Genomic DNA, 27,351 nt, shown 5'->3' with positions numbered 1-27,351 from the left:
ACCTTGTGAAGAACTATGTTTACTCCCTTCTACATTTTAAAAGAAGATACCAGACCAACACTTGTATGTTGGCATTTCCAATACCCGAAGCTAGCTGGAGGGTGGGATGGAATTGGTAGGTAAGAAGTCTTCCTGGCTCAGAGCACCTGGGTGGCTCAGTCAGTTAAACATCAGACTCTTGGTTTTGGCTCAGGCTCAGGTCACGATCTCATGGCTTCATGAGTTCGAGCCCCTCATCAGGCTCTGTGCTGACAGAAGGGAGTCTGCTTGGGATTCTCTCTTTCTCCCTCTCTCTCTGCCCCTCCCAAATTCACACTGTCTCTGTCTCTCTCAAATAAATAAATAAACTTAAAAAAATAATAGTAAAGAGGCCTTCCAGGCTCCCTTCAGCAGGCTCCCCAGGCAGGCTTCCACCTACTCTGTCTTTTCAGTGCTGAGGTCTTTTTAGCTGAGAATAGAAAGAAAGAGATGAGCGGAACAGTCAACATCTGGAAAGTGAGTTGTTACTGCCCTAAAAGGATGGCATGGAGAAAGTAATCCCATGCCTTAAATTGGCCCTTCTGTGTTGTAAAGCATCTCAAACTAGCTCTGCAAGTAGCCTGAGAAGGTGGCCCCACCTGCCTCACTCCTCAGAGGCTTTGGCCACAACTCAAGAGCTTCAGGAGTGTGTGCTGGCAGGCGGGGTTATACACCAGTACACCTCAGCCAAGAGGAGGGGAGCAGAGCTGAATTTGGGAAGCAGCCGCCTGCTATGCTGAAAACCTCTGGAAACTGGCTAAGGAGCTGCGGTGAGAATCATACTACTTTTCTCAGACCCATTTCTCTTGACAGACCAGTGGGGAATTGTGGCCATTAGAAGGAAAAGAGGATGGCAGGTTCCCCTTCCTTTCCCTTCCTAGAACAGCAGTGCCTGCCATTCCCAGCCCCCGCTGCTCACAGACATCCTAAGGCTGCTCTGTCTTCACATCTGCTGCTCTCTGTGTTCTGAAGGAACTACACGCAGTGAAATTCCTCTTCCTCCACCTCAGTGCGGCCCCCAAACCACACTTCATGAGCTTCATTCGCCACTGGTCTCTTCATAATATGTCTGTCTCCTGTGAGCTGCCAGACTCTTGCTGCTATATATCATACAGAGAGATTTAGGAATATGAAATTCTTGCTGCTGACTTAAATGGGTTCCAGAAATGCCTGGATGCACGTTGATTTCAGATCAGATATTTGATTTATGCACATTTTGTTCAAATATCCAGAGCCTGCTGAGGGATAGCAGAGTTCTAATGCAGGGCGGTAGGCTGGTGTGCATCTCAAAGAACCAATAGACTCATGAGTTGAATCCTCCTTTCACCAATTATAAGCTATGCAACCTTGGGAAACCACTCAAGTTTGTGCTTTCAGTATTGTCATCCATAAATTTGGAACTGTATCACTAACTTTGTAAGGTTTTTTAAAGATTAGTAGCTGTATATGGAAAGCTAGATTCCAAGATCTTCTAAAGGACAAAGACCATGGTTACCTTATTTAGGGGTACAGGTAACTTGTTGGCAATCTTCATTTAATAGCTAAGAATGTCAGTTCAGATCATTCTGTCTGATTTCTAATCCAAGTCCTTCATGGTTAGCTAAGAATAACTGAGTAACATAAGCCTGTTTCTGCATCTGTAAAATCAGTGGTAATAGTAGTAGTATTTCATGGATCTGTGAGGATTTAAAGACATAATGCTTCATATGGAAAGCCCAGCATACAGAAAATACTCAGTAAATGTTAGCTGTTGTTATTATAATGCAGGAATCTGTGGAGCTAGACAACTGGCATCCCTAGATGAAATTCACTTCATTTGTTTTTCTAGTTTTTTTGTTTTTTTCTTTTAAAAAATTTTTAGTGTTTATTTATTTTGAGAGAGAGAGAGAGAGAGAGCACATGCAAGCAAGTGGGGGGAGGGGCAGGGAGGGAAAGAGAGAATCCCAAGCAGGCTCCACGCCATCATCCTGGAACCTGATTTGAGGCTCGGTCTCACGAACCGTGAGATCATGACCTGAGCCAAAACCAAGAGTCAGATGCTTAACCAACTGAGCTACTCAGGTGCCCCTGCTTTTTTTTTTTTTTTTTGTCTTCTTTTAAATGCAGAGGTTGGACAAGATGAATCCTAAGGAGCCTGCTACTCCTTTAACCTCTTTATTCCTAGTTGCATCCACATGCATATCACATAACCCCACATCTTCCTTGGGGACATAAATTAAAAATTCAAACATTTTTTGATGGAAAAAAAACTCAATATAATATACATTTTGGACTTAAAAATCATAGCCACTGAGTAAAGCCAGATGTGTCATTTCATATACTACCATGCCTTGATTTCCTTGGGAACACAGACTTATAGCCACAGATGCCACTTTGCATATCCATGACTTTGGGGACATAAAGATTTGCATTCAAACACTTTGCACTGGTTTTAAGAAACTGTATTCATACAAGTTGGCTGACAGTGGTATTCGTTAGCATTTCTAGTTTCTGTGTTATTTTTGAGAAGGAACCTTAACCTGTATGTCTGCATTCTGAAGGCAATTAATATGTATCTGGCATTACACCTGAGCTGTTAGCAGCCAGTTTAAAAAGCAGCCCAGAGTCACTCCTCACCCTGCCTCTGGGGTGAGGAACTAGACTTGCTGGGCTAGGAGATTTGCATTCTCCTCAGATGTGCTACTCCCCTGGTCAACACCTCCTTTGCTACTTTAGTCTCTCCGTGCCCCCTACCAAATCTGCCTTCCACAATTCCCCTAAATCCTTATGGGTGTTCAGAGCTAGGCTAGCACCCCCATTAAATGTGGAACAATTAATCACAGGTTTTTAGAAAATTAATTTGTTTGTTGTAAGACCACCGAGAAAATAAGGACTGTGTTTTTTGATGCCCAGTACATAATACAGGCAGTCCTTGCTTTGCACGGTAGTGTGATACCATGCATGTCATAAACATGACATCTTAATGATCAGTGATAAACACTACCCTTGTCTGTGACCTCCCAAAACTTTTGTCAAACATTAAAAACTTTCTTTTTGTTGGTTACCAAATGGGAAAGAAAGTAAAATAAATGTTTGTTTAGTACACTGTTAACTTGAAGAATTACAAACGTTGAAAATTAAAGTGTTTTATTTCTTTCTATGAAAGAGTAGTTCGGGGCACCTGGGCGGCTCAGTCAGTTGAGCATCCAACTCTTGATTTCGGCTCAGGTCATGATGTCAGCCAGGGTCATGGGATAGAGCCCCACATTGGGCTCTGCACTGAGTGTGGAGCCTGCTTGGGATTCTCTCTCCCTCTGCTCCATTCACATGTCTCTAAAACAAACAAACAACAACAAAAACAAACAAAAGAGTAGTTTGAATAGTGCTTGCCTTTTTCTTCTCCTTGGTCACAGAACACAATAACTGACCAAGCATCTTTTCTATGCTTTGGCAAATTGCCATACTTTTTTCTAAGTCTGAATCAGCTTTCAACCTTTTATCCTTCATACATTCAATGTTATAAAATATCTCTGAGAGTTCCTTTGATGTGTTTTTTCACCAGTGTTATTTCCTCTGAAACACCTTTATCCTTTTTCATCCCAACCACTCTCCTCACTTATTTTCTAAAGTTTGCCTTTACTGAGTTCCTCTGGCTGCATATCCGGTATTTCTCAAAGGAGGACACTGTCAACATGCCTGTCTGCCATCAGCTGTATCTTCTGTTAATTCCACTGTCCCATGTGAATTTCACTTACAACATTATCCCTTTTTCTTTCTATGCTGCACTCTCATCTTGGCAAATTCCCTCATTCAATTAACCATTCTGGTGAAGTGTCCTATGGGTTTATCACCAGGACCCAAGGAAGCAAAATGACTACATGCTTTGCTGTCTGTATGTGAACGGAACAAGATGTGTGCAGTGACCCATAATGACATACTTTGAAAGGAGTGGCATGTAGGTCACTGATGATGGCATGCATCTGTTATTACGTAGTGATTTGTGGACCAAGAGCCCATAGCAAGTTTGTACTTTATCCACTCGCTCACAGTTGATACACTGTGGTAACTGAAATTTGAATCATGTTGTCAGAGGAACCAGTGTTATTTAATTAAACCATACTGTTGGAAATTCGGGCATTTTGAAACCATGCACATGCACAGCTACTGTTAGTTGCTCATTAATAAATATCTGTTGAATGAATGAATGGGCTTATACATTCACACTGACTTCATTTTGCAATGGCAGTGTCCTAATAGCCTTAACTACAGCTTTGCCCTTCTCTTCCTTCTATATAATATGTCCACAGTAGCAGGAAAATGCATGTCAGCTAAACATTGGCTTTGAATATGTCATTGAACTCTGAGCCTTGCACCTCTTGTGCTAAAGGCCCAGCTCCTAGCTACTTTTCTTTTTTTTTAATCAAACTTCTCCCTCTGTACCCAGCTTCACCTGTGAAAAAAACTAATCTGATCAACAGATTCACAAACTACTGAAAGGACTCTCAGGTCCCAGGGTAGTTTGTCTCTTTCACTGAAAGAAAGGGATCAGCAGTTTGCAAAAGAGCTGTCTTGAGGCTTGCCTTCCCAAAGGGTGCTCAGAACCTGTAAGCAGCAGAGAAGAAGGATCTTGTGTTGGTGGAACTTCTCTGGCCTTCTTATCTCACTAAAATCCAATAACCAAGAAAACCCTAAATCCATAATTAAAAATGTAGAGGAGACCTTGGGGGAGATGGGGGTGACTCAAAGATCAAGGGTGACTTAGCCCTTGGTCTGAAGGAGTTTACATTCCAACATGGGCTGTGAATCCTGCATACATGGAAGCCAAAATAGTGATGGCTACCAGCACTGGTTTTGTCTGATATGGGTTCAGGATTGGTTCTGTTACTTCCTAGCTCAGTGATCTTTCCCAAGTTACTTAGGCTCTCAGAAACTCATTTCTCCATCTGTAGACTGTAATAATTATCTCACAAGGTTTTTGAGTCTTAAACATGGTAAGGAATGCAATTCACTTAAAGTAGTATCTTTTGTAGAGTAAAAGCTTGGGAAACAGGAACAGTTTTAGTTACTGAGACATAATTCAGGTGGATGTCATTCTTTTCACCAAGATTGTCTTGTCCACAGTGTGCAGGGTTGTGGTTTCTCTATGCGAACATGCTCTATGTTCGTGGGGGACCAAAGACTAAAACCTGTCTGTGTCTCCTGTCCCCTTATCAATTGTCATTTGGTGGTTGAGCGTCTATATTATATTCTGCCTCTGTAGAGTCACACTCGTAAATTCTTTTGAAATACCTCTTTTGAGTATGTACAGAAGCATTTTCAAAGCTTTCAAGAACAAGACACTCTAGTCACAGTGGCAGGGCCTGCTTGCTTCTCTGCTAACAGTACAGCCTCTCCTGGAACGACCAGCAGGCCCCAGGGGGAGCAGTGCTCTGTGCCCTCACCACTATGTGCAGACACTTGGAGACTTTTTAAGAAAGGCACTGAGTTAGTCACTGTTATGCCTGAATGCTGGCTGGGCGGTGGCTCCTGGTTGTGGCTGTGTGAGGAATTTAAAAAGTGTAGATCCTCCCCGGGATTTGGCTTCAGTGTGTCTGGAGTACAGGTGAGGCACCTGCATTATACAAATGTTTCCAATATGAGATGCAGGCCGAGCTGAGAACTTCTGTTCTAGTGCCTATAGGTGCGAGAGTCTAAGGACAAAACTAGCCCTGGCTGTGGTTGTCTGGCCGTGAATGTGACCTTCTCTTGCCCAGAGACTAGCCTGGCCTGGGAGGTGCAAGCTGGCCCTATGGTCTGTCAGAACTTGGTTGCTATTTATTCTTTTTACTCCAGGGCAACTGTTCTCAGTCAGCATCTTCCCCTTATCTTGACTGAACTTTTTATAACAGCTACCTAACTGGCCTCCTGACTTTACCACACTCTCTTATCCTCTCAGTCCACTCTCTACTCTGCCAACAAAGTCATCTAGCTAAAATGAGGATTCCATTGTCACTGCCCCATCTTCTAGCCACAGACAACTGGTCTTTGTTTTCAGCACAGGATATTTCTTAAGACCTTCATGCATTTGTTTTCCTGCTGGAACACCCTACCTCCCAATTAATATTAACAGCATTGTTTTCATAAATAACAAAATTTTCTTTATTTGAAAATATAATCCTGTGCTAAGTGTTTTCTACACATGCCTGATAGACTCGTAGTGACCTTAGAAGCCTAGTCCTAAAGACCTGCTCTGAGAAGACTCCCCTACCTGCAACTGCCCTTTCCTTTGTGCCCCTAGAATCAAAGAATTCAGGGTATTGCTTTGTAATTTGCCATCGATGACCCATCTGTCCTCCTAGGGGCACAGGCTGCATTTGTCTCTGTAATCCCTTGGGCAGAATGGGCCACCAGCAGTCATGGGCCACTAGGGGGATTGGGGAAGTGAGTCTGGGGGCAAATCATCTTCAATCTAAAGAGACATCTGGATGCAGATTGTTCATTTGACAGTGGATCAGTAGCCATAATGGTGTCATCATTAGTAAGTCATTTGGGTACAGAAAAGATGCATTCTAAAGGCGCTGCCTTTACACAAGCGGTGTGAGGTAGCATTGGCTTCCAAGGCGTTCCAAAGTGCTCAGCAGACCAGACCTCCCACCACAACTGCCACATTATGGGTTAACTTTGTTAGCACAGAAGGACTGAATTGTATTGTGTCATCTATCAGGAAGCTATTTCACCAACAAACTAATGAAAGGCGGTACATTTTTTGTGTGTGCCCTTTTTTTTTTTTCTTAGCCCTCTGTTTTTACAGGCAGAGACTGTAATCAGCTGTCATGATAGCTATAATCAATTAGCTTATGGGCTGTTTTACTCCATCTGGACTAATTGAATAGTTGCTTTTGTTTTTATTTTTGTTTTCCCTCTCTGCTCATTCCTGACTGTTACTATTGAACCATGTAACTAAGCCCCCCACAAAACCATCAGCCACTCCTCTCTCGCTAGCAGCCTTCTTTAAGATGGAGCAGTAACCCATTCATCTCCAGACAGCTTCACATCTGCATTAATAATGAAGGGTTATTTATTTAAAAATTATACTGAAGTGGGTCCTCTGGTGTTAAAGTGAAAAGCAAACATTTAACTCATTGGATGATTTATTTAAATTTAAAATCTCAGAGGGGCACTTGGGTGGCTCAGCATCTGACTGTTGGCTTTGGCTGAGGTCATGATTTCATGATTCATGAGATTGAGCCCCACATCAGGCTGTGGTGGCAAGTGCAGAGCCTGCTTGGGATTCTCTCTCTCTCTCTCTCTCTCTCTCTCTCTCTCTCTCTGCCTTTCCACCACTTGGACTGTCTCTGTGTCTCTCAAAATAAATAAATAAACTTAAATAAAATAAAATAAGCAGAGGATTGCTTTTAGTGAATTTGTATTGGTGTTTGTGTCATTGATAGCCAGCTCTGCAAATCATGTCTTCTGTAGCTTCAGAGGAAAAATCTTAAGACTTTATAATGTAGAGGGGTAGCCTGTGCATCCTTTAAAATACAGGAGCTCTATTGCACTAAAGAAGTTTAAGCAGAGTGTCAGAGGAGTAGAATTAAGGAAGGAGAGGGGATAGATACCAGAAAAGATTTGTTTCTTTTGAAGCTGAGATTTTTCTTCAGTAAACCACAAGACAGAGATGTTTCCCTGACAGTAAACTTAGAAACACAGTTAAGCAGAGAACTTTTAAGAGTTAGATGAACATTTCAGCAAACATTATTTGCATGTCTACACAATTCCAGATCCTAGGCAAGGACAAAATGGAAAGTAAGACCTAACCCCTGCCTTCAAGGATCTCAAAGTCTAGTAGAGAAGAAAGATTCACAAAATAACAAACACTGGGGCTCCTGACTGGTCAGTTGGTAGAGGATGTGACTCTTGATCTCGAGGCTGTAAGTTTGAGCCCCATGTTGGGTGTGGAGATTACTAAAAAAATAATAATGATAATAAATAAATAAACTTTAAAAAACACTATACAGCATTAAAGGGGGCATATAATGGCAAAAGAGAAGAAGTGGGATTAGAGAAAGAAAACATCCCTTTTCCAAAACCTGCTGTTGTGTGCTCAAAAGGAAGTCAGCCCTGACCCTCTGTCTTCAGGTTTCTATCTACAAAATGGGTATAGTCCATGCCAGTGACCTAATTCTTTTTAGAATTCATTTTGGAGAGCAATTAGAAAGGACTCTGAGCTGTTTATATAGCCCTGAGGATACATGTTACATAAAGTCCTTGTTTAAAACATAGTACATGTAAAACAATTGTCATTGAAGTATTCATTAAATTTTGTCACCAACTTCATGTAAAACCCACTGAGGGATCTTGAAGGTCTTGTAGAAATAAAAAAAAAAAAAAACAAAAAAAAAACAAAAAAAAAACACCTAAGCAACAGTATTAATTCCACTGATTAGGTAGGGAAAGCCAAGATGTGAGGGTAAGGGACCTGGCCAAGTACCCCAGGACCTGCTACCAAGGCTGCTGGCTCCTTGCAGTCAATTTTAATGACCCTGCTCTCTTCACTTCCTTGTCTCTATGCTTGGGGCTCTGGTTATAGATTTATTGACATACAGTTTTCTTCTGCAGAGAATTCAAACAAAAACTAGCAAATAAACCAAAGAACTGTGCTCCTGACTTTAGAGATAGGATTCTTTTCATGGAGTTTTAGAATGTATTCAGCACATCTTCATTGAACATCTGCTAGGTGCTGGGCACGGTATGAGGCATCAGAGGACAAATCAGACACAGTCTGCATCTTCACAGAACTTAGATTCCAATTATGGGGCAATTACAATACAGTGCAATCAATGCCACAGAGGTCTTGCAAGCTACCCGTAACTCAGCTTGACAAAACAATCAGAGAAGCCTCCCTGCAGAAAAAAATGTCAAAGCAGAGCTGTGCAATTTTGAGAAATTAGTCTTGAAGAAAAGAAAGGGGGAAGAATAGTAAGTAGAAAAGGAGGACAGCAAGAAGGAATACTCAGCCTCTCCTAGAAGGTGAAAGGAGTTCAGTTGGCAGGAGCATAGACCTGTGTGTGATGGAGTCTGGATTGCTAAGGAGGACCCGGATCACAGAAGGTTTTTTATCCCCAAGCTGGGGTTTGATCTTTAGTCTGAAGGCACTGCGGCCAGCTAAGTGATTTGAAGCAGAAAAGTGACAGGAGCAATATTGCCATTAGAAAAAATCACTTATCTCTGCTGTGAGCAGAATGGATAGTAGGGAAGATACTTTTTGAGAAGACAGGTATGAAGATTGTTCATCTAAGGGGTCGACAGGTCAGAAGTAGGTCTCAGCTGGCTACTGTCACAGCTCTTTTTTGTGTGAAATACTGTAAGATTACACTCATGGTCATTCCCAGGCTTTTTGAATAGAAGGACTCTCTTCTTAACTACCTGAGAGTAGTTATATTTTTAGATTTTGGCAATACAGATAATACTTCATGATACAATAATATATTGAATTAAATTTTAATGAAGGCATATTTAGTCACAGTGTAACCTATGTACATTTAACATTAATAGAACATATATGTAGAAGGCATTGATTCAGTCTATGGAATATTCTGTGCCTGGTGGATTTGAGGATTCTTTGTCAAAACACTAGGGATTGTCATGAGTTTTTGATCCTTAAACTTGAACCCAGAGGCAAGAAAGATTTAGAATTGTAGTTATCAGTAGTTAATATGTTAACTAATCCTTTTCTGGAGATTGATACCTATTATTTGTTGACCTTACTGTATTCAGTAGTCTCACATGTACAGCCTCATTTTACTAACAGAGAAATTCATAGCATGGTTTGGCTCCTGACTGACGTTACTTTAATACCTCCTGGTGTTTAATGGATTGAATGTTTGAATTCCAGTTCTACCACCTACCATCAGTGTGATTTGGGGAAAATTATTTAATCACTAGTACTATCTGTTCCTTATCTGTGAACTGGGTATAATATCTACCACATGGAGTTAGATGATTATTAAAGTAGATAGTGATGTTAAAAACCTGATACATTTTTTAATGTTTATTTATTTATTTTGAGAGAGAGAGAGAGAGAGAGAGTAAGCAAGCAGAGGAAGGACAGAAAGGGAGAGAGAGAATCCCATGCAGGCTCCACGCTGGCAGCACAGAGCCCAACGCTAGGCTCAATCTCAAGAACTGTGAGTCATGACCTGAGCTGAAATCAAAAGTCAGATGCTTAACCAACTGAACCACCCAGGTGCCCCCAAAACCTGATAAATTTTAATAAATTATCTTCCCATCATGCCTTCTTTTCCTTTTACCCCTTCCTTATCTCTTTTTCTCCCCATTTCCTCTGCATCTGCCTATATTTTAGTCCCCTCTTTTCATCCTCAAGTTTCTTATTTCTCCTTTTTCTTCATCTTCAAATTTTATTAAACTGTTTTTTTCTTGTTTTTAGTGTTTTTTAGGGTTTAGTGCAACTGTATACATTTACATTTGCATTTCCTATCCTTAATTTTAAAGAGCAACCAACAATTTGTTTTTGTTTAATTGCTGAGGAATCAAGTTGCTCTGTATATGTGATCCTCAGTAGAAAAACAATTCCCACTTGCATATGGTTGACCCATTTGTGTATTTTCAGGTCCACCCTGGCAGCTTTACTAAACTCCACATTCTTTTGACCCTCTAGAGATGAATCCTCAACCCACTGCCCGAGTTAAAAGACATCTGTTGTCCTACCTAATGCTCTCTTCATCCTTGCACATTTTCAACTGCTTTGGCAAATACTGTGTGCCCCTGTCAGAAAACAGTGATGTCAGCCAGCAGTTGATGAAGCAGGTGCAGAATTACAGAAGATGCAATCACCACAGTAGTGTAGAGAGAGTTTTTCTAAAGTGTTTCTTGGAATCTATCCATCTCTTATTCTTAAGGCAAATTTACCACTGCATATGAAAATCTCCAGTAAAAGCCTAATGAATTAAACCGGAATAATTTATCTTCTGAAAATACATTCCTTACGCCAAGTTACTAGATAACCACACCCTTTGGCCTAGATTTCAAGGCCCTCCATCCTCTGGTTTCAATCATCATTTCATTTTTTTCTTCTTATTGCTCTTGTGGGGACATGAACCCCACATTTAAATATTTCCTTGAGCCTTGCCCTGAAAAATACTTTCACATGCCAATCCCCAAGTGCTCCTGTGTCTGTTGTTTCTCTACTCTGGCAATCCCTCTTTTATGCAAACCTCACCCATTCTCTGAGTCTCAGTTCAAGTCCTACTTTTTCTGACCATTTCAAGTTCAAGTGACCTTCTGAATACCTCTAGTGTGGTAGTGTGATTTCCAGGGAAATTTGGGGGATCTAGAGCTGGAATACATTGTCTTCTTTGCAAATTTCCTTACCATTAAGAAGACAGGTAAGAACTTAAAGGTTGTTAAAAGAATTAAAGCAGAAAAATTATTGTGAAAGCTAGCATGTGTTAACTAGCATGATAATCTTGCCTAGTATATACAATTATTGTTTCCTTTTTATATGGTAATTTAATTTGCAACTGAACATATTTAGCAAACAGTCAATTCTCTTTTTTTTTAATTTTTTTAAAGTTTGTTTACTTTTGAGAGAGTGAGTGAGAGCAGGACAGGGGTTGAGAGAGAGGGAGACACAGAATCCAAAGCCGGCTCAAAGCTCTGAGATGTCACTGCAGAGCCGGACCTGGGTCTCGAACCCACAAGCTGTGAGATCATAACCTGAGCCGAAGCCGGACACTTGACCGACTAAGCCACCCAGGCACTCCAGTAAACACTCAATTATTAAAAATAAGAATGTGTACATTCTATATCATGGCTTCTCAAATGGTAATGTGCACATGAATCACCTGGGGATCCTGTCAAAATGCAGATTCTGATTCAGTGGCTCTGGGCTGGGGCTTGAGCTTCAGTGTTTCTAGCATGCTTGCTCATGGACCATTCTTTGATTAATAAGTATGGTCAACCCAAATACAAAGTCAGGTGATAGAAACACCCATGCTGTTAGTCTGCCCTCTCTTGCTGCAGTCTAGACATTTGCACTGTGACCTTTTTCCTAGTGTCCAATTATGTTTCTTTCTCTGTTTATAACTTTCTTTACAACTACAAAAGCTGGCTAGCTTGGCACATATCTTGGTCACACATAGCTATTAGTCAGCCTGGGGTGTCAAATGCAGTTATCTCAGAATAAATATAAAATTCAACCGGAAACTTGCAGGGCTCCCACAGGGTGAACCTGATCTGCACTGAGGTGCCTGCTACATGACGGTAGTGAAATGAGTCACTTGACGTCAAATCATAGACAGACGTCATCTTGTTACCTAGAAAGACCTCCTTATGCAGCTAATGATCCCACAGAGGTGTCTAAATGAGGAGAAACAGTGGGAAGCTGAGTATCTGATTACCCCTCAGCAGTGCAGAGCCTCCACTGACCAGAGTGGTCACAGCATCTACAGACCCTGGCCCACATGATCTTCCCTTTAAATAGTTTATCGGGGACTTCATTTTGGCCTTTGAGGAGTTGTCATCTTCTTTATCTAATTCTTCATGTGGGTACAAGGCAAGAAATGATGTGTATCTATTTGGAATTGCCTAGTTTCACTGTATAGTTCAAAAAGATGTGTCGGTGTGGAAAATGACTGTTGAGGCCATGGTTTTACAGTCTGGCCTATTCATACTCTAGTTGTGGAGACTTTAGGCATGGTACCTCTAAGCCTTGGGTTGCACATTTGTCAAAAGGGACTGTTAGAATAAATGAGATTGTCCATGTTAAATGTCTGACATTGCCCCCAGCATAGTGCCCCACACATACTAGTTATGGTTATTATGTTATCAATGACAGTTATTCACTTATTTGTGTTATAATGTTTTATTAATATAATATTACATTTTAGTCTTTTTATTGTGGCAAAAGAACCTAACACTGTAACCATCTTAACTATTTTAAGTGTAAAATTCAGTAATGTTAAGTATATTCATATTGTTTTACAACATATCTCTAGAACTTTTTCATCTTGCAGCACAGAAATCCTATGTCCACTAAAAACTAATACACTCAACACTAACTATACCCACTTACCTCCCTGCCAGTCCCTTACGTTTTCTTTTTATTTCTGCAGTATATGGATATGAATTCATTCCACATGCCCTCGGCTTCCAGTCACTACTAGAAAAACACATAGAATTTGAAGTCTGAAAATTTAAATACAAGACTAAGCCTTGAATTACACTAACTAACTATATGATGTCCTTATAGCAATTACAAGTTTTGATTATATCACTCATATCTGCAAATAGGTACATGTTATATAAACTTTATATTATTAATTAGTGTCTAATCATCCCCTGCTCTTTCTAGTACTCCTCCTCTATGTTCCTAAAAATTTTCTGTCTTAGCATTTGTCATGTTGTACTGAAATTATCTGCTTTATGAGTATTCCCCTTGAGTAGACAAAAATCACCTTGAGGGCTGGGGTTAGATGTTATTTCAGACCTAATTTAGCATGTGTTAGACCAGTTCAGGACAGTGTATACACTTTATATTCCTCTCTCATTTGCTTTCATGTGCTCCCAGGAGCCCCATTTTCATCATGTTGCATTTCCCTTTGTTTAACACTCTTCCATAAAAGTCCTTGGCAAAATTCCCACAGAATAATGATTGGTAAGGGGGAACAGACCAATCCAGTGGAGTCAACAATAGGGTACACTGAAAAGAAGTTTTAAAAAAGAAATCCTAGCCAGGTTTTTTTAGACTATGTCTCTTTTTTCAATATCTACCTAGCTATGCATGTAACTTTCTCCTGTTTTCTCTGCCAAGTGTCTGGAGAGGTCAAGAGCTATCTCATTACCTTCCAAATGATTTGGGGAGAAATCACTTCCATGTACGACAAGCTCTGTTCCTGACCATCTGTATCGACAGTTAATTTAGAGAGTCAATCGTTCACCTTCTGAAGCAGAAGCCAAGACAGTTATGTAATCTGCAGTTCCCTGTTGAAAACAAAACCTGCAGATGCTCAGAAAGCTAAATTAAACTCCTGACTTGCAATGCAGCCACCACACATCATGGGCAGTCTAAGGAGCATTACTAGCACCAGGGTGCTAATCATGATGATGCCGAATGAAACGCTGTATTCATCTTCCAGCCACTGTGATATAAAGGTTTGCCAAGATTAGCCATCCAGCCACCATGCTGAGGTTGAGCTGAACCTTAAAATGTGGTTTGCTGCCTAATGAGGAATCTTGTTTTTAAAAAAAAAAAAATTATTATTATTATTATTATTATTATTTTGCAAAATTCGGTCCCGTGTACTTCTGATTTGAAAATTTTTATTTTCTCCTCTGAGGAAGACACTTTCTTAACGAAGGATTGCATGACCTATATTGATAGGAGGGCCTAAGAGAATAATTATTATTGTCAGCTACCCCAGGACTCTGGTTTTTTTTCTTACCTTTAAGGGAGGAAGGGAATGGACAATGATTGAATACGTGTCACATACCAGGCACTCTGTATGTGTCCTTCAAACAAAGCTTCAGGTGAATTTGGGGAAATGGGCAACAGGAACCTCATATTAGAAATTATGAAAAACAGATTCAGTGCCATGAAATAATTTGTCCAGGGTCATTCAAATAGTATATGGAAGACTGGGATGCAAACCAGATCTTTCTGTCATGACTCAAAGAAAGTGCCCACCATCTTGGGCATTATCTTCCAGCCACCCAATTTCTCCCTCAGAATCTGGGTTCACATTTCTTCGAATAATGTCATTAAAATAAATCCCAAAGTCTTCAGACTCTAAACTCAAATTATAATTAATTAACACAAACAAGTATGTTAAGAAAATATATAGTTCTATAATAAGAACATGACAGGAAATATTGCAAAGTGAGCAATTTTTGAGCAATTTTTGACTATTATTATAGTTCTATAATAAGAACAAGACAGGAAATATTGAAAAGTGAGCAATTTTTGATACATACTTTTGTATGTATCTCATGTGGTCAAAATATTTAATTTGGGAGGGATATATAAATTCAAATATTAGTTTGTGATCATAATGTCTTGTAAATGAGTCCCAAATTTCTGACCTGGTTTTATGTCATCACACCTGCCATAGGTTATATTGCTGTTTCTCCTATCTGATTATAGCCAGCACTTAAAACACTGATCTTTCTTCCTGTCCAATGGTAGTTAGAAACCTATAATGCATTTACTCATTTTCAGCATGTGTTCTGATGATTCTTACCAAAAGCAAATGTGGCTCACTACCTTATGTAACATTCAATGAATATTTACTGAGTGCCAGCTATGTGCTAGGTGCTGTCTATCTACTAAGATACTTTGTGTTCTAGAGCTTTTCCCATATGTACTACAGTGGACATTCCAAAGGCCCTTGGATCTAGCTTAAGAATTCCAAGTATACTGTCAATACTAACAGTACAGAATTTCCAATAATGATAATTATAGCTAATATTTCATGTTTGCCATGTGCCAGGCTCTAATGATGAATGCTTTTGTATCTATCTCATGTAAGCTTCACAACAACCCTATAATGAAAATACAAATAGTATCGTGCCATTTTACAGATGAGGAAACTGTGGCCTGGAAAGACTATTGCCTAGTTTGTTCAAGATCATATAGCTAGTAAGTATCAAGGGTGGGGCTCTAACCCAGGGCCCTCTGACAGAAAGTCCACATTCTTAACCACAATGTACTCTGCTTTCTGGAAAATGCCATTCTGTCAGAGTCAACAAACATGTGCTGGGATATAAAGATGAATAAGAAATAGTTTCTGCTCTCAAGAAGCACTAGTTCCCTGTGAGGAAGAGATACTCAGCTGGGCTCAGCAAGCATTGTGCTTTGTTATATTTCATACACTGCTAAGTCCTGGAGATATAGCATAAAGTATGGGGTAGGCACAATCTCAGCCCTGAAGGAACTCATACTGTGGTTAGAGACAGATACAGAAACAAAACTCTGAAGGGCAACTGATTCCCACTTTTGCTATCCCGTTTTGGAGACACTTGGATGTTCATGGGCACTGAGAGAGGCAGTGTCATGCTTGGGCTCTGCAGCCAGTCCCTCAGCCCATCTTCAGTCTACCATTTATTGATAACATCAGGCAGACCACTTAGCTTCTTAAAGCCTGTTTCCTTGTACTTAAAAATCAGGTGAACGTGTAATCTGCTTCATGGAGTTTATTTTGAGGATTAAGTGATAAAACATATTCAGACTATGCATGGTCAAAAAGTATTAGTTACCACTGTTATTATCATTCCCTCATATGGCTTAGAAGAACCTTACAGATGGTGCCGTCTTTATGCTCAGTCTTACATCTTTTCTGCCACATTAACTAAAGGTATTTATGTAGCAACCAGCTTTATGCAGGTGTAACCTGACACCACCTTGCCTCAGCGGCCACACCCCTCTCTGCTTTCTGTCCAGAAGTCCACTCACCACTCTGGCATGCACAAAATTTGAAGTGCAACTGAAAGTTGTGTGGCAACTCTTGATAGTTTGTTGTCCGAAGGTGGGAGGGAATTGGTGGGTAGAGGCTCCCCTCCTCATCCTTTAGAGAGAGAGTTCTGAATTGCATTATGGACACTCCTCAGAAGGTCCTGGAGGGATTGAATCCCAGTTGCCCACAAGAGTGCTCAGTAGCCCAATGACATTTGCTTACGTTGTCTTTCCCTCCTTCTCTGACTAGTCTCCCTGGTTCTTCAATCCTCTTTGCTGGGATCACTGCTCAAAATGAAGTATCACATACAAGCCTTTGAATCTGGCTCTGCTTTCTAGGGGATTGTGGAAGTGGACATGGAAGAGAGTGAGAAGGCAGGGAGTGAGAATGAGAGGTTTCCAGACTAAGAAATGGGTCATTGCCACCTCACATATTTGGATCTCCTCTAGAACATGCTTGCCAAGTGGTCAGTCAGCCATGTTTTATATATCCTTTGAAAGGAATGTACTATCTCCATTCCCATTTGCAGACACCTCTATATCCCTGGCACTTTAAACAATACCTGGCATGGAATAAGGGCTTAATAAAGATTGTTGAATGAACTTTTAAATGAAGAAAATTTTGTTGGCTTGTATAATGACTGCAGATCTACCTTCCTTTGCCTTTCAACCGTTAGATCTAGTTTTCCACATAAAAAAGCCTTCATGTAATTTTGAATCTATGCAGGTTTCTTTTTCACAAAGAAAAGTCATTGGCAGGGGATCTGTAAGTCTTTTAACAATGCACTTTAAAAAATAATAATGGAAGTAAGTAGGAACTGTGAATGTTTCTACCTTACTGAATTGGTAATAGAAATTTTTTTCTTAGATTTACATAGTATTTTTTAAATGTTAGCAGTATGTAAAATAAAGGAGATTTGGAGTCAGACAATTAGAAGTTTAGTCTATATGACAATATTTGAGTGACTTTAAGTTTATTTTTTTCTGCTGTGTTATATTTTTTAAAAAATAATGACTTTTCCTCATTATAATGGCATTCCATGTTTATTGTTAAAACTTTGGGATATACTGAGGCCTATAAAAAAATAGGAAAGAAAAAAGGGATAAAAGAAACGATCTGTAATTTCTACTAGCCAGAGGCAACACTCCTTGACATTTTGGCCTATTTAATTTCAGTCTGATTTGTGTGCCTGAAATATATAGGGCAGGTTATACTATATGTAAACCTTCCTATCCTGGTTTACTTCAGTTCAGATCAGCATTTAGCAATGTTATATGTTATAAACATTATTTTTAATATTCGCCAAATTTTTCAATGCTTTCAAATGCATTCTTCTCCATACCTCCACTGACCTCCAGAGTTTTACTTACAAAATTAAATATTTTAAAAGACTACTTCCTAATTAGAAAAAAAAAAAAAGAAATCAACAAATGATACCTACCAGTTTCATTATGTTAGAGCTTTACAACTTGTTTGTAAATTCTGTAAAATTGGTACCATACTGTGTCTAGGAGTTAGTCACCTTTTTCATTTAATAATGTTTTGTGGGCATTTCTTTATGTCATTACCTTTTCTTTTCTTTTCTTTTCTTCTGTAAAAGTGAATTTTAAAGAGATCTAGGATTCCATTATGGGGATGTGACACTACTGATTTAGTCAGTTTGTCATTATTAAACTTTTAAGTTGTATCTGTTTTTTTCACTACTGTAAGTAATATTGTTATGATCAGCCTTGGGTTAGTTTGTTATGGGCCATTTATGCTGGACTATATTATAGCTTTTGCAACTTTTTAAAAACCAAACCTTTTCAAGATAGTTGGCATGGAAAAAACAGCTTATTTGAAATTAATTTTTTTTGTTTTGGCTGAGGTTTTCATGTATATTATTCCATTAATGCTTGGCATTAAATATTACATGTACCTGGGTTAATAAAGTACCATTTTGTTTCTTGGTTGCTAATTTTTTTCATCAGTGGGTTTACAGGATCCAGATTATGGGATTTCTGTAAGATTCTCTTTATATTTCATCATAAGTGAGCTTCATTATAAGCACATGTGTAGCTCAAAAGAGTAATGAGTTTTTACCAGTTAAAGATACCAGATTAAAAAGCAAGAACATGTGGCTTTCCTAAGGCTGTATGAGAGTTCAGTCCTGTCTATGAAATGCCTGAGCAGCACAGATGTACCATAGAGGGTAATGTATTGTCCTCACTGGGGGCTGGATTGAGGTATCATTATATTATCATTTATAGGGCATTTGATAAGAACTGCAATATCTTACCAGCAGAGTGCATTTGCTGTCTGTCACATCCTTTCCTAAGTACATCTGTATGGACTACATAAAAATTGCTTGTATTTAGCAAACCTCATCTGTTAACTCTTCTTTCTGCGCCAGATCTACAGACCTGAAGTAACTTGAAAACTTGTGAAAGGAACTGCTTTAGTTAACCTTTATTGGTCCGTGAAGGTCAGCCTTGCTAAGGGAAACTTTCAATATACCGAGGAGAGAAAGAGATCAGAGTGTTTCCAACCTCAGTTCAACACACAGGAATTAAGAGCTTTCACTGGGTCCAGCCCAGTCAGATCATGGCACAATTTAGAAGTACAAGTTGACCTGGCTTCCTCTACCTCCTGGAATCTTTCTGCCCTGCAGACTCAGAATTCTGTCTCCCAAGGCTGCTGTCCGAATCCCCTACTTTAGTTTTACAGGAAGTAATGATGGCGACTATTTGTGGCTTGGTAGTAGATAATTGACATTAATTATTCTAGTCCATGAGATCAAATTCTCCTTTATAGATAAAGAAATGGAGATTCACAAGGGTTAAAAAAAATCCCCACCTCTGTTAAGTAGCAGAAGATATTTGAACCTGTATGTGTCTGGATTCCCCCCCCACCACCACCACCAAGTTCACATCTTCCTCTTTTTTTTTTAATGTATTTTTAAGTTTATTTATTCACTTGAGGCGGTAAGGACAGAGAGAGAGGGAGAGAGAATCCAAAGCAGGCTCCACACCATCAGCACAGAACCTGATGCAGGACTCAAACTCACGAACCTGAGCCATATCCAAGAGTTGGATGCTTAACTGACTGAGCCACCCAGGTGACCCTCACATCTTCCTCCTTTTAAAAATACATATTTTAATCAATACTGACACTGCTAATCCTTTTTGTGCTGAATGGAACTAGGTATTTACGAGAAGATTTGTCAGCAAAATAGAAATGGGGGCGGGGGGGGGGGGGGGTGCGGAATTTACTGATGCATACCTACCCCAAGCCAACATTGAATTTGCAAAGAAGGATAAGGTCCTGGCAAGATCAGGCAAAACACCCTTTCAGCGGGTTTCTTCTAAGGCTGGCAAATGTTGTACAAAATTATCTTTCCACCATAATAATATGGAGCAGTCTGAGGGCAGTCCCCTGGCAGGGCATTGCTGACTATCTTTCAGCTTCTAATTAAAGAAGTTGAGTTGTCAAACACACCAAATTATAAAAACTTTTTTGTGTACTCAGCCCTCTGTGAAGACAATGAACCTCCTGGCCCTCTCTGGCCTTACCTCTTTGTCTGGCTTATTCGTTCCCTGGACCTCTTCACACCATTCTTCTCACCCCTCCTTTCCAGTGTCTGTGTCCCCCTGTTGCTTTTGTCCCAAATGCCTTATATGTATACCTGTTTTAAGCCCTACACCGCAGCATCACCTCCACCATGAAGCCCCTTCCTCATCCCTGTAGTATCCCTCTTTATGCCCCAGTGTGCCTGGCACTGACTTCTATCTTTCTATCCTATTCCCAATGCCATATTGCTTTCCTTTGTCCATCTCCTCTGCTAGGCTGAGAACTTCCTGTGTACAAGGACTGTGTCTTGGGTTTCCTTTGCCCAACCCAAAGTTTGACCTGAAATGCTCCCTAATCAATGATGGTTTTGTGAATAGCTTAATGAATGAGAAGATAGATGATAATGATAAAGGCTAACATTTTCTGAACATCCACTATATCCCAGGCACTATGCTATGCATCTTAAATATATTATCTCTTTGGATCCCCATAATATCCCTACAAGGTGCGTTATAATTATCTCTATTTTACTGATGGGACAATTAAAGTTCAGCTAGGCTAAATAACTTGCCTGAAGCTACTCAACTAATGATTGATAGACACAGAGTTTGTGCTCAAATCTGTCTACTTTCTGAGCCACTGTAGCTAACAATATGGCAGTTACACAAGGGGTGCCTCATCACCATCTTCTGGACCCCTGCCTGCTTGCTCCTTTTATAGAACCTACTTAAAGGAAGCCTCTAACCAAACCAAGGCATCACTTGTGTGCTATTTCCCCAACAAGTGCCTAAAATGGTACTTTTCTGTGTTCCAAATGCTGTGTGTTTTAATCCTTAAGGAACTAAAAATTAGAGTCTTTATTTTGTCAGCCACTTAGCATAACCCCCAGTAAAACACAGGCAATGCTAGAACAATTGTTTGGGTTACAATATCTGAATATTTGTGATTCACTATAATTTCCTACCTTTTGTATCTGATTATTAAATCTTCTTTTTCAGTGCAGATGGGGAAAAAAAAACATAGATTATTAATCTTGTGACTACATAAAGGGTTCTCTTCAAAGCCTGTTTTTTATTTTTATTATTCTCATCCCTTTGTGGCATTTCCAACTAATCCACTGAGGTGTATGCTTTAAGGACATTAAAGCATTTTTAGCAACACAGTGAAAGTGACATTTCATTGGCATCTGTTCATCTTTTCTCATGTTTTGTTCTGAGGCACGCCTGTTTTTAAATCACTTCTAGTTCTTGGAGTCACGGACAGATTGTGTTTGTGTTGGGAGTTGCAATTCTCTACCTTTCCATACCCATTAGCCCACTGTGTTATGGGTCCTGGGTGAAGGCTCAAATGATATTTCTGGGTGGACAGTTTGCTCTTGATCCCTGGGAACACAGCTTGGTGATTGGGAGGAAATCAAGACATCATGGACTTTCTGCTTCTAAAACCTCAGTGAAAGTCCAGCAGCCAGCCTCCTACAACTTGTCTTCAGCTCTTTGGGCACCTGAACTGCAAGTAGAAGCCAAGGAAGGGCTCCTTCCCACTCTCTTTCTCAAGAAGAAAAAATAGTCCCCACTAATGTGTATTTATTGCTTGCTACAGGTTAGGCCTCATGCTAAGCTCTTAAATAGGTTATTCATTTATTCTTAAAAATAACCCTATGAGGTATGTTCTAATTGCTATCCTCCTGTTATTATTTAAAATAATTTAAAATTTGATTTTTCTAAGGTATTTATTGAAAAGTTTTTTCCTGCCTTCTCCCCATCCTCCTCACTTAGCTAACCACCACTTTTAGGCTTTTGTGCATCTTTCTAGAATTTCTTTGCACAAGTACAGCAAACTCTATACATATACATATACAGATACATATACATACACATACACATACACATACACATACACATACTTTTTTTTTTTTCTTTTACCACCTTTCTTCCACCCCAGAGGGAGAATCCCATACACTCTGTCCTGCACTATCCTTTATTCACTTATTGATGTGTCTTGGAGATCTTTCTATGCCAGTACATAGGCAGCTTCTCCATTCCTTGTTACAAACACATAGTAGCACACTGCAAATTGTGCCATAATTTTATTGCCCCAATTTTAAAGATGAAACCAGGGCACAGAGGTTAAATAGCTTTCTTAAAGTCAAGAGAAGGACCTCCAGCCTCTGACCCCAGTGGGCACAGAAATCTAAAGATAACTGACAAATAAATAAATGCCATAGTGCCCCTTCCTTCATCAGCAGCCCCATGTGCTGCCTTCTGCCATACTTTCTCTCTAAGGCTATATGCTCTGAGTCCTAGTGGGCACTTCCTGGAGTAGAGCAGCTTGGTGTGCTTTGTTTTCTTCACTCTATCAATTTGACATACTTAGGGTCCTATCTCTCTGTTCATGTCTGCCTTTATTTTGACCCTTTAAATGTTTATCTATTTTTGAGAGAGAAAGAGAGAGAGAGAAAGTGGTAGAGGGCGGAGAGAGAGGAAGGCAGAGGATCTGAAGCAGGCTCTGCACTGACAGCAGCGAGCCTGATGCAGGGCTCAAACTCATGAACCATGAAATCATGCATGACCTGAGCCGAAGTCAGACACTCAATCGACTGAGTCACCCAGGTGCTCCTTGTGACCTTTTAGATGTTTGCTCTAGACATCTTCGAAGTCGTTATTTGTGATAAGCCTTGGAGGTTGAGGTTTGACTGCAGGTCCCAAAGTTTCTGATATTTGTGTATATTCACAAAGCTTTCCCTTCCCTGCTAGACCTCTATTTGCAGCCTGCTGTCCACCTGTCAAAGACCTGACTGTCTCGAAAGCAGCAAGAGTTTTTTGATATTTTTGGTCATCATTTAGCAATCCTCTGCTATCAACTCAATTGATCCCAGCTGTCTGGTTCTGAGCTCTTGGCTACAGACCCTGCCTTTACAACCACACTTCTAGAAGGCAACGTAGTATGTAGTGAGGGTGAGATAATTTAGTAAAGGCTGGTAGAACTTGGAACAAAGCAAAAACTCAGTAAAAGTGATGATGATGATCATCATCATCCCTATTTTATAGATAACAGATTATCCCTATTTTATAGATGTGGAAACTGAGGCTCAGAAAGGTTTTGTTTTGCCAGAGCTCACATTGCCATTAAGTGACTGAGGTGAGATTCAAACCAAGGTCCTTCCAGGGTACAGTTCTCTGTATTATATCATTAAATAGAATTCAGAAGAGACTCATATTACCAAATGGAACATTAAAGCACGTAATTAATAAGATACTCTCCAGGTTCACTCACAAAATAATCTTACTATGAGAAAGGGTTTGTGATTGGCACAAGACTGCTGTGGTTTTCAGCACATTACAATTATATTACAATGGAACACCCACTCCCATTTCTGCAAATCCATCATCCATATATTTATTTCTGTCTCAGAAGTATTTGAAACAAGGGTTTTTTAGCCAGTTGTGGAAAGAAAAATTCCCTTTCAGCAATCCTAATTATAATACTAATAGTTACCAGACCTGTTATGTGCCAGGCACTATACCAAGCTGTTTACATCTATTATCTCATGTACTCTCCCTGTAACAACCCTATGAGATAGGCACTACTGTTTTCATTTACAGATGGGGATTGAGGCTTAAGTGCAGTTAAGCACCTTGTCCAGGATCCTAACAGTTCAGTAAGTGGCAGAGGCCAGATGTCAGACCCTGTGACCAGAAGCCAGCCTATGACCAAAGCCCCTGTATGAGACAGCTGTTTTACCATAGCTTCTTCTCCCCAATGGTAGGCAATATGGTGGCCACCTCACATCTGTAACAGGGTATGGAGTCCATGAGCCAGGCCTATTGCCAAGTCCTTTAGAATCATTTCTTACTGGTTAAAGATTCTAAATTACATGTCAGAATTCTTACCAGCTGGATCACAATGCTCTGGGCTTCTCTGTTGAGGAAAAAAAATGTCACAATGTGATGCATGTTTGTTTGTTTTTAATTTCACTAGCACTGTTAGCCCCTTTAATTTTTGTCAAAGCTTAATTACGCATGTGATCTCATTTGTCAAGTCAACACCATTTCTCAGTAGGCTACTAGTGGAATTCTCCTTCCATACCCCTAAAACACTCCATTTTATGTCTAAGCAAGACCATTCCCAAGTATGGTCTTTCCAGACTATACATTTAGAAACCACTTGTTTTATTTAAGGGGTTGGAAGCTATTTCTCTTAACGAACGCTTCCAAAACTGAACTCACCCTGGCTTAAAGAACCAAGTGTGGTCAATCAAAGCCTCTTAAAGCAAATTAGATGCCATCTGCTTCTCAAGACTTTGGGAATGTAGACCTGCTGCTTAGAAACCGTATTTGAATTAATATTACAACAAGCCAGTTGCCTGTTGTTTGATTAATTACTCATGACTTCTTACATAAAAGTGATTTTTCCTGAGTGAATTCTTTGGATAATTAAATGTCAGGTATGTGTTATTATTTTAGAGTGAACTTCATTTTCTTTCTTTAACAAATAGTAACTGTAGTAACAAATTTGAAAGTGTTCACCTCATTTGAACTTTATTGAGCACCTATTATATGCTAGGTGCTGTTGAAGATACTTTGGATTATTTGGTAGAAAGAGTAGAACTTTTTCTTATTTCTCCTCCCACAATACAAAATGTTATGCACACTGACCTGTGATTTCTTTGAGGGCAAAGAGCATGCCTTATTCTTATATGGAACACCTGATAATAGGACGTCACCATAGAAAGGTCTTTGTTTAAAGTAAAAGTGAATGACTCCTTGCTTCATCTGCTTTTGTGAAGGGAACTGTTAGCAGTCTTAGATCACAGAAAAGAGCATTCATGCTCCTGTTTGCTGTGACAAAGATCAAAGATGGACATTTGGTAAGATTCTCTATCTCTGGCTCTCACAGTGCTTTGCAGCTCTCTAAAAGCAATATTACTTTATCTATTGGTGACTGTGTGCTCCTTCATGACAGGGACTTATTCCTCTCGTATTCCTCTTTTTCCTTACTGTGGAAGATGCAATACTCAGCACATAGACACTCAGTCAGTGTTTGTTAAAATGAATTAATCACAGACTGCTTCATTCCCTCTAATTGAGCAGAGACCACACCTTGGCCATTTCTGTTTCCATCTTACCTGTATCGACAGTGTGGTACATATTTTGCACCTAAAGCATGATCAGCAAATGCTGTGGACTTCAAGTTTCATCTTTCTTTTGAGTTCTTCATAGTACCATTTTGCTTTTTTAGAGCAAGACTCCCAAAAGTATGCATAAAGGAATGAGTGCCTTCCCTGACCAATTAACTTACCCAATGAATGAATAATAATAACCAAATACATGAATAACATGCCTTCTCATATACAACCATAACATGTCTCCCTCTCACCTGACAAATTGGGAAACAGGGGCCAAAAAGGGAAGGACTCATGTAGGGTTACGTGGAGAGATTATACCGAAGCTGGAACTAGAACCCAGATTTCATTATCTCCAGCCCAAATTTCTGCCTTCTAAGCATCTGCCCTCTTTCTCTTTGTTTACATCCCCACTGCGGCTGCGAGATCAGGCCCCATCCTTCCCTCCTGGGACTGTTGCACTCGCCTTCTGACTGTTCCCTGCTGCCAGCCTTAACACCTCCAGCCCAGCCTCCACATGGTTGCCACGGTGATCTTCTAAAGTACAAATCAGATCTTGTTTACTCTGTTGTTTAAAGTCCTTTAGATGTTCCCACAACATTTAGGATAGAGACCACACTCTTTCACATGACCCACAGGGCAGTGAAGGATCATCTCCTGGCCCCCAGGCCTGCCTCTTGTTTCTTTCCCCAGGACCTTATTTCCCAGCTGTGTTCAAGTGTTTACAGGGACACTGTGCATGGCCACCCCCATTCTTCCTGCTTTCTCTGCCCAGACCATCATCTCAACCTGTCTTCTTGGTAGACGTCAGCTTCTAGTATCTTCTACGCAGAGACAGAGGGCTCCTTTGCTGAACTGCCATCCCTGTCCTCTGCCCCTCCCCCACACATACTCCCTCACTCCTCAGAGCTGATCACTAAACAACTCTTCTACCCTAATGGCTATAACACTTCTTTCAGTTAGTTTTTGAATACATCTCTCTCTCAGGAGGCCATGAACTCCTTAAGGACAGGGGCTGAGTCTTATTCATATTTGTGTTCCCAGAACCTGGCAGTAGGTCAGGCATATAATAGACACTCCATTACACAGCTGCTGACTCTCTGGAATAAATATAACTTCCATAACCCTTCACAGTGAATTAACTCAACTTATGGTTTTCTTTAAATTAAGCCTCACATGGGATGATAGTTGAATTATGTAAGACTGAAAGGAAGGAGAATATATTTAAAGAAAAGCAGCACTTGAAAATGTCTTGCCTTTATAGGTGGTGAACAAATATTTCATAGCAACCATGGGATAATGTATCAGCCTACTGGTAATACAGAGTGGCCAGAGTGCCACCAAATATCTCTGTGGAGCTGTTCATAACTGCCTCCCCACTGCTTGTCTTTTCCGTCCCTGGTTTGCTGAAAGAAGTCAGTGTGGTTACCTGTTAGGTGAAGAGAACCTGGGTTACATTCAGATCTTTCATCAGGGAATAGATTTTCAGCTACTTTTCCAGCTCAGTTGTTAAACTCATTCTGCCTGATTTACCAATTGCTGAATTGTTCATTTGTTTATTTATTTGTGATGCAAGTCCCCTGGGCTTCGGGACTAGTTTCAAAATGCTACTGCTCCATCTGGTTTAAATAGAGCATACTAAGAAGAAATAAGAGAAACAATGGGACTGTGAGTTTGAGGGAAAAAAGAAACTTTCAGGCAAGCAGGAAGCAGGGAGAAATTCAGATTCTTTCTTCTTTATGATTCTGTGCTGGAGAAGGGAAGCTGTTTTCAGCAAGAAAGGATGCTTTCTCTCTAGAAGTTCACGTCAGATTCAATGATCTGATATTCAAAATCTATGAGGTCTGAGTCTGTGAATGACTTTATGAATTGTGTTTAGGCAGCCTAGTCTCTGGAGCCCAAGACGGTAGTCTTTGTTCTTCCCTTTTTCCTATCTGTTTCATTATTTTCTCAGGCCCTTCATATGCCTGAGTACAAGCCACCTTGTAGGACACTGCCTGTGGAATGAGCCAAGGGTAGGCATCTTGGCTTTGGGCATTCTGGATTCTCCAGCAGAAGTGCCCATTCACTGTGATGAGTGCATTTCATTGGCACAGAGCCGGGAAGGCTATGGTGGTTAGAGATGTGAGCTTTTGGCGACTCTCAGGTCTCAGAGTCCCAGCTCTGCTCCTTGCCACCTAGATGACCATGGAGATGCTGCTTTGTTTAACGTCTTTGAGCCTCAGTTTCCTTATC

General features: G+C 40.1%; 1 protein-coding gene across 28 annotated transcripts in view; it reads left to right on the top strand.

Moving 5' to 3' along the window:
• The window catches only part of DLG2 (discs large MAGUK scaffold protein 2), a 2,072,859-nt gene that overhangs the window by 1,832,674 nt on the left and 212,834 nt on the right, over positions 1-27,351 (top strand). The gene's annotated exons all lie outside the window — the stretch shown is intronic.

Source organism: Panthera pardus, unplaced genomic scaffold (assembly GCF_024362965.1).
Source record: "Panthera pardus isolate Hobbes unplaced genomic scaffold, ASM2436296v1 HiC_scaffold_12, whole genome shotgun sequence".
NCBI classification, from domain to species: domain Eukaryota; kingdom Metazoa; phylum Chordata; class Mammalia; order Carnivora; family Felidae; genus Panthera; species Panthera pardus.
This window is presented reverse-complemented; position numbering and strand designations above follow the sequence as displayed.